We start from the raw sequence: 10,562 nt of genomic DNA, 5'->3' as shown, positions 1-10,562 counted from the left end.
AGCAGTGCTAACCACTGAGCCACCATGGTGCCCCTATATATTTAAAATAGAGAGATAGTACAAGTTAAGGGAACTACAGTTCAGTTAATTTAGCATTGGTTATAGGACAGGAATATAATCCTTAATCAAAGATATAATGAATAGTTGAATGTAACGTAATATCCCTTCCTCAAAAGTTGCAGCACTTACAACTTTTCTGATTATTGTGGGAGTGGGTACTTCAAAGTCTCTACACTTTTAATTGAACTGATCTAGTCTTTGCAGGACATATCCTACATGGTTCCTGAGAGGAGTTATGAACGAAGGGTTTAGTATGGAGTCACGAATCTTTTGACAGAGAGATTCAAAAGTTGTTGAAATGTTTTATGAAATAAATAGATGTAATTCACAATGAGGTCATCTGGCAACTATATCAACAGAAGCGGACTGAACAAATAGCCTGATATCTGTTTGCTAGATACCCTCACTACAAATGCCTGGCTGAGCTTTCAAAATGATTAATGGACCTAGTGGGGTAGGAAGTTCTTTATATCTGCAAAGGGTATGGCTAGTTTAGTTCTATTGACAGTTGGTGAGATTGTAACAATGCAATCTTTCTTTGAAGTGGTTTTTCAATATCTGCTGATTTAGCCAGGAGTAAGAGATGTGATGTATCAAACCTTTCTTCAACATGATTTTCCCTGGTTGTTTGATTGACTCTTTATGAGATTATTAGAAGAGAAAGTTACTTTCTAAGAGAAGATATTGAATGCATGTTTTTCTTTTTAACAGTGCACATCTAAACATTCTGCTTGTGATACCCTCATGTATCAGAGTTCAGATTTGACACTGTTGTCAGGGTCCTGATCCAGAAAAAGTAATTCTGCCTCATGGTTTCTCAGTGAAATCCTGAATAACAATGAATGCTCTGAACTAACTTCCGGACATTGAATTGGATTGTGGCACTGGGCCTTACATTTTGAGGGTAGCCAGCATCCACACAGAGTCATAGTCATACAGCATGGAAACACACCCTCCGGTCCAACCAGTCATGCTGAACATAATCCCAAATTAAACTAGTCCCACCTGTCTACTTCTGGCCCATATCCCTCCAAACCTTTCCTACTCATATATCCATCCAAATGTCTTTTAAACATTGTAATTGTACCCGCATCCACAACTTCATCAGGAGGTTCATTTCACATGCAAACCATCTTCTGCGTAAACAATTTGCCTCATGTCTTTTTAAAATCTCTGTCCTTGAGAATGTATCCCCTATCTTAAGGAAAAGACAACTACCATCAACACCTCTCATTATTTTATCATAGAATCCCTACAGTGTGGAAACAGGCCCTTTGGCCCAACAAGTCCACACTGACTGTCACAGCATCCCCCCTAGACCCATCCCCCTAATCTACACCTCCCTGAACACTACAGGCAATTTAGCATGGCCAATCCACCTAGCCTGCACATCTTTGGACTGTGGGAGGAAACCCACACAGACACGGGGAGAATGTACAAACTTCACACAGACAGTCACCCAAAGGTGGAATTGAACCTGGGTCCCTGGCGCTGTGAGGCAGCAGTGCTAACCACCGAGCCACCATGCCACCCCATGTTTTATAAACTTCTGTCAGGTCACCTCTCAACTTCCTATGCTCCAGTGAAAAAAGTCCCAGTCTATCCAGCCTTTCCTTATAACTCCAAACTTTCCATACCCAGCAACATCCTGGTAACTCTCTTCTGAATGCTCTCCACCTTGATAATATCCTTCCTATAACTGGGCAACTAGAATGGGACACTGTATTCCAGAAGAGGCCTCACCAATGTCCTGTACAACCTCAAAATAACATTCCAATCCCAAACTCAAAAGACCGAGCAATGAAGGCAAGCGTGCAAAATGCCTTTTTAACCACACTATCTACATGTGAAGCAAACTTTAAAGAATTATGTACCTATAGTCCTAGGTCCCTCTGTCCTACAACACTACCTAGGGCCCTAACATTAATTGTATAAGCTCTATCCTTGTTTGTTGCAATACCTCGCATATATCCAGATTGAACTCCATTTTTCCATTTTTCAGATCTTTGCCCCATTTGATCAAGATCCCTCTGTAATCTTAGAAAACCTTCTTCACTGTCTATTATGCCACCAATTTTGATGTCATCTGCAAACTTACTAACCATACCTTCTATATTCTCATTCAAATCATTTATATAAATGACAACAAAAGAGGACCCAGAACTGATTCCTGTGGAACACCGCTGGTCACAGGCCTCCAGTTCAAAAAGCAACCCTCTACCATTACTGTCTTGCTCTTGCCATTAAGCCAATTATGTATCCAATTGGTAAGCTCACCCTGAATCCCATGTCATCTAACTTTACTAATTAGTCTACAATGCGGAAACTTGTCAAAGGCTTTACTAAATCCAAATAAACAAATGCCTACTGCTCTGCCATCATCAACCATTTTGGTAACTTCCTCAAAAAACTCAAGCAAGTTTGTGAGACACGATCTTCCTCACACAAAACCATGCTGACAATTCCTAATCAAGTTTTGCCTCTCTAAATGTCCATAAATCATACCTTTCATAATCACCTCAAACAATTTACCCACAACTGAAGTCAGACACACAGCTCTATAGTTCCCTGGTTTCTCCTTACACCTTTCTTAAACAACATACAACATTAGCCACCCTCCAGTCATCAGGCACCTCACCTGTAGTTAAAGATTATGCAAGTATTTCTGCAAGGGCTCTTGTAAATTCCTCCCTTACTTCTCACAACATTTTGGGATACATAATGCTCTTTAATTGGTATGAGGCAGGGCTTCCATCCATTTACAGGGAGTCAGCAGCTCCACACTGAACCAGGAGTGGTGGCTGTTGCTGGTATTATAGGAGACGGGGGAATGAAAGGAACCATGGATGCCCCTCAATCCTGGTAAGTCCAGGATCTCATTGGGTTGTTTTGGTAGGCCCTGGCAAGATGGTTTGGGAAACCATGTTGGAGAGGGCAATGTGGATGCGGAGATGCAGAACTGTGGGTTTGGGAGTCCTTGATTGGGCACAAGGGACACCTCCTTTCACTGACCAGCAGCCCGTAGGTTATACATGCCAGGTTATATGTTGGGTATAGAACACTTCCCACTAGCTGTTAAATCTGGGTGGTGGCAGGATGTAGCCCTAATTTGGGTATTAATTGCTCAGTGACATCTGTCACAGAACTGTGATGAGGTGTGGCTAGTAGATGGTCTGCGGATGGCACGGCACCCTAATTTACACAGAATTCATCCCTCTTTCAGAAATGCATCAAATGTTGAAGAAACTAGATAAACAAAATCAAACATTGCTACAAGACCCTGGGCATGGTTCTGCAATTCATTCTAGTTCCAGGAGGGAATACTCCAAACTATTAAACTCCCAGGTGAGGAGAGATGAAATGGCTCCCCTTCTTTATACAGCTACCCCCTCAGTGAGTTGCAACAAGGATAATTTAAAAAGAATCTCTTCTCTTGCGGACACCTTTGTCCCACAAATTAGTTTTATTTTGAAAGGAACCAAGTTGTCCACACTTTCTTAATTAACAAAAGAGGCGAGTTTATTAATCATTAAATGTGAGAAGAGCTAATAATTCAATGCACATATAATGAAAGGTGAGACCAAAATGATAAAAATTTTAAGAAACTGTTCTAGAGATCAGCCTTTAAATTATTCATGACCAGCATGTAGTTGAATGTTGCGATGTAAGTGGCCAGTAGGGTTGAGAGTGGCAGGTAAACAGATGATTTTTGAGATTTTTGGTTTTGTAGGCTGATTGAAGTTCATTTCTCTTGCTTTTTTTCCAGCTGGTTTGCAGCATTTGGAGTGAGAAAGAGTATCTTTGCCTGCAGCACAGGAGTACTAAGGGGACACTCCTTCCACTGTGACCTTCACAGACATTAATGCTTGACTCCAGTCAGGTACACTCAAGAGCATTCAGTCTCACTCGTCTACATCAGTAGAGTTGATAAATGCTTTGTAATCTCTTTTTTTGTACATTCCTGTCGGGTGCAAGAGGTGGTTTTCTGCTGAGAGGGGAAATATAATTAAGACCTCAATTTCTCTTTTTATTACATTTCTCCCTGTTTGAAGTTAATTTACATGTGTAACATTTCATGGGCTTCAGAAAGTCACTGATTTCAAATCTGCAGGCTCCTGTAGCAGTCCTTTTAAAAACAACAATTTTGGAAATAAATGTTAAAGAAAAGACAAATGCTTTGGGTTCCGATCCATTGTCACAATAACATTTAAAAAAGTTGATAATAGCAATTACTCTTGTTAGCTTTTAGTTGGATAATTAGGCTGGTGCAAAATGCAATATTGTTATCTATTTAAGATTGAATTTAATTAACATTTCAATTTTGAGGCATGTATTGCAAGATTAAAATGAGATTAATACATTAACTCAAGATGTTCCCTATTCTAGCCAACTCCCACATTTAATGCAATTATGTAAAAATATATTAGTACCACAAAAAAGTAATTTTTGTTGAGATTGGAATCCTGGCAAAAGTATCACACATGTTGCTCGTAACCTATCCACTCAGCGATTATAAAAATATTTTCAAGTTGAGACTTCTACTGTAACTGGGAATGGGTGCAGTTTGCCAACTATGTGGCCTGCTCAAAGCACAGTTGTGTATGCTCACATTCTTAAAAAAAAGCCATGAATGCATTAAGATGTGTATATTTGATGGTAGCTAGGCAAGTGGAGAAGGCATTGGGAATACTTAGTTTTGTAAATAGGAAGAAACATTGAAATGAAAAACAAGGAAATTGTGGTCAATCTTTTCAAATTACAAGGCCTCAACTGGATTATTCTGTGCAATTCTGGACACCCCACTTCAGAAAGGGTGTTAATTACCTTGGCAAAAATACAGAAGTAGTGTTAGTTGATATCAGGATAAGGGATTTTAGTGGGATTGGGTAAAGTTGGATATTCTCCCTTGAAGGACTAATTAAAGTGAAAACTAATAGAGTTAATCAGAAGTTAGAGGGGCTTTGATAGACCAAGTGAGAAAAAGATGTTACCTTTAGTAAATGGTTTGGGAACAAAAAGGTTAGAGATTTTAAATCATTGGTCTAAGAACTAAATAAATTAGAAGATTATTTTCACATGGAGAATTGTTAGTTATCAAGGTATGGAATGAACTCTCTGAAAAAGTGGTAGAAACAGGTTTCAGAGCTTTCAAAAGGCAGTTGGACATGTACTCTGAAGATAGGAATGGATCATGTTCATGTATTTATCATTGTGAATTATTTCAGAACTAAATGGACCATGGTTATATTTTTAAGTATCCACTCACCTTCGTGGAGAAAGCTATGATTCAGGTTTAAAAATTGTCTTGGTAAACAACATTATCTAGGCCAAGCAATGTGGCCAGCCAATAGGTGAAGGGCAAAAACCTCAGGGTCAATCACATGAATATGAACTTTATCCAAAGTGAGAGGCATGGCAGCAGTTACACAACTTTGAAAAATTTAGAAAAGAAAGCTAAAGAAGTAATGCAAGTTAAGTGATGTTTTTGATTTTTAGATTTAATTTTCACTAGAATGGCAAAGTTCGTGCCAAATCTGCTTCTGTATCTATCAATTAATGAAACTTGATTTGCACGAGAGAAGTGATTTGGCTTCAAAGTGAACTGATTTGTTAAGTGCATGGGTTGGTGCCAGAATAGCCCATTGAAATAAGGGCTACTTTTCCAACACCTTTTAAATGCAAAGTAAGTGTAATGTTGTTAGCATTGCTCCATATCTCAGAGAATTTTAGTTTCTGTTGAACACTGAGACAGTTCATACCTCAGGTTCTTCGAGATTAGTTTTTAATTATGCTGCTATGCACAGGTCATACAAGGGTAAGAATGTACTAAGCTCAGAAAGAATAGTTGCTTCTAGATAATTCAATGCACACTGTCTTCCAGCCAGCCCTTTCTCTTCTTCAAAACATTTGGTTCAAGCTTAATCTGAATAACCTGCAACTCCAGGCTCCAGCCCTCTCACCTTCTTTGATAGAACTGTTCCACCTAAGATCAACAATTCATTTTAAAAACATCAAAGAAGTAGCTAATGATATATGGCCCATATACAAATAAACATCAAACCATACACATTGTTGTGTGTACTTGCATTAATGCCACTGATATTTTAGTTTCCCTGCATTATAAATGTGTTCACTGGTAAAGGTCAATATCCTTACCATTGAGCCATTTAGCACTGAGTCTGATACAGATGCCACATCAAGACTCTGGAATGCTTCCACCAAAGACAACTGAGGCCTATCATGAGCGTATGATGGCAGGACAAAATCACAATGAGGTCCTGCAGTGCGCTGTGCTCAATAGCATGGACCAGATCTTAGGCACAGATCTTATGTGGTGAACTACCTCAGAGAAACAACAAGGTACTCAATACACAGGATGCAGCTACACCCAAAAAACCTTTGCATTGCAGGCACTGATCCTGGGAAAGCATTGCATCTCACTAGCTCACATGGAATGCTGAAATTTTGTTCAACATGTTTCAAAGCCAACGTCTGACAAATCCCAACATCTTACGCACCCAGAGGAAAACTACAAATGGCCTGGTTGCCGGAGGCTACCCTTAGCACCAACTACAAGAAAATGAGCTGCCTGTTTTGTGGAGATATGTGCCAATTCACCATCGGACTCTTCAATTGTGCAAAGACCCACATAAGACAATGGTATCACTTACAATTAAATAATTTATCAGAACATAAAGATTCTACCATGATACTCATTTAAAACTGAAATATTGTGTATGACCATGGAAAACAATATTTTCCTTTTTTCATAATGCACTTTTTATTCCTCCCAATTATCTTTACTTCTGTCCTGAAGTTGATGAGTTTGCTAGGTTATGGTTGCCCAGATACATCTTGGTCAAGTAACCATATGATTTTTTTTTATTCATTTAGGGATGAGGGCATCCATGGCAAGGCAGCACTTATTGCCCATCCCTAATTGCCCAGAGGGCAGTTAAGAGTCAACCACATTGCTGTGGGTCTGGAGTCACATGTAGGCCAGACCAGGTAAGGATGACAGTTTCCTTCCCTAAAGGGCATTAGTGAACCAGATGGGTTTTTCTGACAATCAACAATGGATTCTTGGTCATCATTAGATTCTTAATTCCAGATATTTCATTGAATTCAAATTCCACCATCTGCCGTGGCAGGATTCAAACCCAGGTCCCCAGAACATTATCTGGGTCTCTGGATTAACAGTCCAGCAATAATACCACTAGGTCATCACCTCCCCTCTAACCTATCAACCTATTCTGTTAACCTATTCAATCATTAATAAAGACAAATCTCGAAGACCTGACAGATTCCACCTCTGGCCATTAAAAGATGCAGGTAAAGAAATTACAGATGTATTAATTACTCTCTAGACTCAGAAATTGTTCAATTTAATTGGAAAATTGCAAATCGTGCTCCTCAGGAATTTCCTGAGTTTGCAAGCAAAAGTCCCTTTGCTTTAGAGTTGAGGATTTGGTGTTGCTGATGGCCAGCATTTACTACCAATCCCTAATTGCTCAGTAGGTAGTAAGGAGTCAACCTCATTGCATGTTGGTCTGAAGTCACTGGTAAGGACAGCAGATCTGTTTTCCTAAAGTGAACTAGATAGGTTTTCACAACAAACACGTCATGGTCATCCGTAAACTTTCCATTTCAGATTTTCATTGAATTCTAACTCTACCACCTGCTGTGGTGAGATTCAAACCCAGGCTCCTTGAACATTACCCAGGCCCTGTGATTGCTAATTCAGTGATTCTACCACCAGGCCATCACCATCCCCATTTTCCAACAAAGTGTTGAAAGGTGAGATAAGATTCTCACTAGTCAGTGGTGAGAGATCTATTTCCATGTACTAACATCCTCATTATAATGTCATTCTGTTTCATTGATGTACAATTCCTTGTTCTCCTACCTGCTGCATGGAAATTGGATCGTGTCAATTCCCAACATGGAAGTCACAGCAGTGACCTGGCAGCCACAGCTAATCACTTGCCCTTCATTAGACACCAACATCTCAGGGCATGCTCCATCAGCAACTGTTGTACATACACCCACATTTACCAGGATCTCTAGGCCCTCATTGGCAAAATGGGTGCCAATTTGCCTCTGTCCAACATGCCTGGATCAATTGACAGGAACTGTACAGGGCAGCTGCTGACTGCCAGCACTTGACCGAGGTTCATGTATGGGCTTTAAAGATGGTGTGACACCAAGAATCCCAGAACGTAATTTCTAATTGGCCTAGCTCTAATTTAAGATTATGTCCTAGATAAGACGCGAGACAGTATGTAAAGAGCATACGAAGACATGTAAAGTACTAAATGTTATGTGCATGACTACACAACACGGTGATGAGTTGGATCTTTCATTTTGACGAATTGCATAGCCAAGCAAACGTCCTGAATGCCGATGTGAAGTTCTATGGCAATCAATGTTGTGATTAATGTGGAAGTGAATATCTGAAATCAACAATAATAGCAACTAAGGCTTCAGAATTTCAATGGCAATTTACCTTGGTGGTACTGTTGTCTGGAGTCAGGCAATCAGATTCCAGTTCAGACTCCTGGCTCAGTGCAGTCCACCCGGTTCTGACGGTTTTTGTTTCAGTGCAAATTTGAGTGGGTAAATGAGTAAGGAACTAATTCAAGGGATGTAAGAAATCAAAGTATTTGAGAGTTTCATTGCATTGCATTGACCTAACACACAAAGCGATAGATGTAATTGCAATGTATGTTTCCATATTGTTACGAATGTGCTACATGCTCAACAGATTTATTTATGCATTTTATCCTCTTCAATGTATCATTTGAGGGTTTTCTTCAAACTTTTCAAATATTCAGAATCAAACCCATTGAAGTTCTTTTTATTTGTCCTTGGCTCATGAAGTTCTAGGTATTGTAAATTTATTCACTGAGAAATAATTTTTTCATAAAAATCTGTTACCATGTATATTCAGGAACTTAAAGGAAATTTTCCAATAAAAGCAAGTTTGAAGCTGGGGATCCATAGGTATGCCAATATGTTCCCCTCTCCTCCTGCTTTTCCAAAAGGTGGCTCATTTGGACAGCTGATAAACCTCCTAGCAGTGGAGGTAAGCCAGTTGAACTAGTTAATGATTCAGTTATCTTATCAGGACAATGGAATCTTCCCAACATTGCATAGGAGCCAAATAGTGTCTGTAACTAATCAACTCACAGGAGCCAAGAACACAGCGGAAATTGGAATGGCTACATAAATGCTGAAAAGTTTGAATCTTCTGGAAGTCTAAGGTCTTGCAGGTCCCAGCTAATATATATATTTCTGAATGTGTTCCCAGGATACCCGGCCACACCCACCAGAGTCAATGGTGTCAATGGTACAGAGGATGGGCAGAGGATGCTTACCTCGGGCACTAGCCTCTGGGCAATTAACATTCACATCTCTTCCACCTAGGTACATAATGATGCCTCCGTGTCTCCCTGAGGAGAAGGGACACATTGTGAGAGTTTCATGTGCCTCATTCCCAACTTGCCTAGCCACTGCTGTATGCAATCAATGTCGAGAGCATCAGAGTGCAGGTTGGAGCACATATTGGTTGATTGTGCAACTACTCTCTCCCTGGTAATCTCTAATCTCTCTACGGAACAGGTCAGAAGCTCATAGTCAGAGTCAAGACGCAACTCTTGGTGAACATAGACTCCCCCGTTGTATACATAAACACCCATCCCTTGACATCCCTGACACATTATTCCCCTAAAGTTTGTTGCATCTTTAGCTGACGTTACATGCTGAAACCAAAGGCTCATTATCTATGTGCTTCTTCCCCAGCAATTTTCTGCATGTCCACAAACTTGGCTTTCACAACCTCTCTGAGCTGCTGTGAAGCCTCTGAGTCATCCTTACAAGAAAATGGAGCCGATTCCAAATGTTTGACCCAGATGGATTTACCTGTGTTCGTGAAGTGTGTGGGATAAGTGGATGACAGTACAGCCTCTAGGTCACTGGTGTAAATGTCACTAAGGGTGGCATTTTCACTCTAATGGCATGGCTAAGGCCTGCAGTCTGGGTTGCAAATACCTGCAGAGGAGAACAAAAGGAAGTACATTAAATTTCCACAGAGGCTAAGTGGGATGAAGGTATAGGCATGGGATATTGGGGGTTTTAAAATCTTTATTTGAAGCTGCTTTCATGTATTTTCCATATGGAGAATCACATCAACAGTCACCAAGACAATGAATGTTTGTGTTTTGCTATTGGTTTAATATGCTTTCCTTGGTTTAATTAAAATTGAGCAACAGATGTAATGCCATAAAGTGCAAGATTTTTGCATTGCAAACACTCACTGTGCTTGAAATGGGTAGCTGATGGTGCAGGTTTCAGAAGAGACTAACTCTGGATGTTTCAGGAACCAAAACAGGAACAAAAAACAGCATGAAAAAAACTAAAAACATCAAACGACATTCTTTACAGAGAAACATAGTTAATGCTTTGAGCCAATGACATTTTATCAGAACTGAAGAGAAATTGGC

General features: G+C 39.9%; 1 long non-coding RNA gene across 1 annotated transcript; it reads left to right on the top strand.

The window, feature by feature from the left end:
* The first annotated feature begins 3,282 nt into the window (after window positions 1-3,282).
* On the top strand, window positions 3,283-10,180 carry LOC125484034. The gene is made up of 4 exons (XR_007262907.1): window positions 3,283-3,405; window positions 3,827-3,940; window positions 6,955-7,068; window positions 9,862-10,180. It is a non-coding gene; the product is annotated as an uncharacterized LOC125484034 (long non-coding RNA).
* The last annotated feature ends 382 nt before the right edge of the window (window positions 10,181-10,562 follow it).

The sequence above is a fragment of the Rhincodon typus genome, chromosome 9 (assembly GCF_021869965.1).
Source record: "Rhincodon typus isolate 14 chromosome 9, sRhiTyp1.1, whole genome shotgun sequence".
Taxonomy (NCBI): Eukaryota; Metazoa; Chordata; class Chondrichthyes; order Orectolobiformes; family Rhincodontidae; genus Rhincodon; species Rhincodon typus.
Note: the sequence above shows the minus strand (reverse complement) of the source record. Positions and strands in the feature narration are given on the sequence as shown.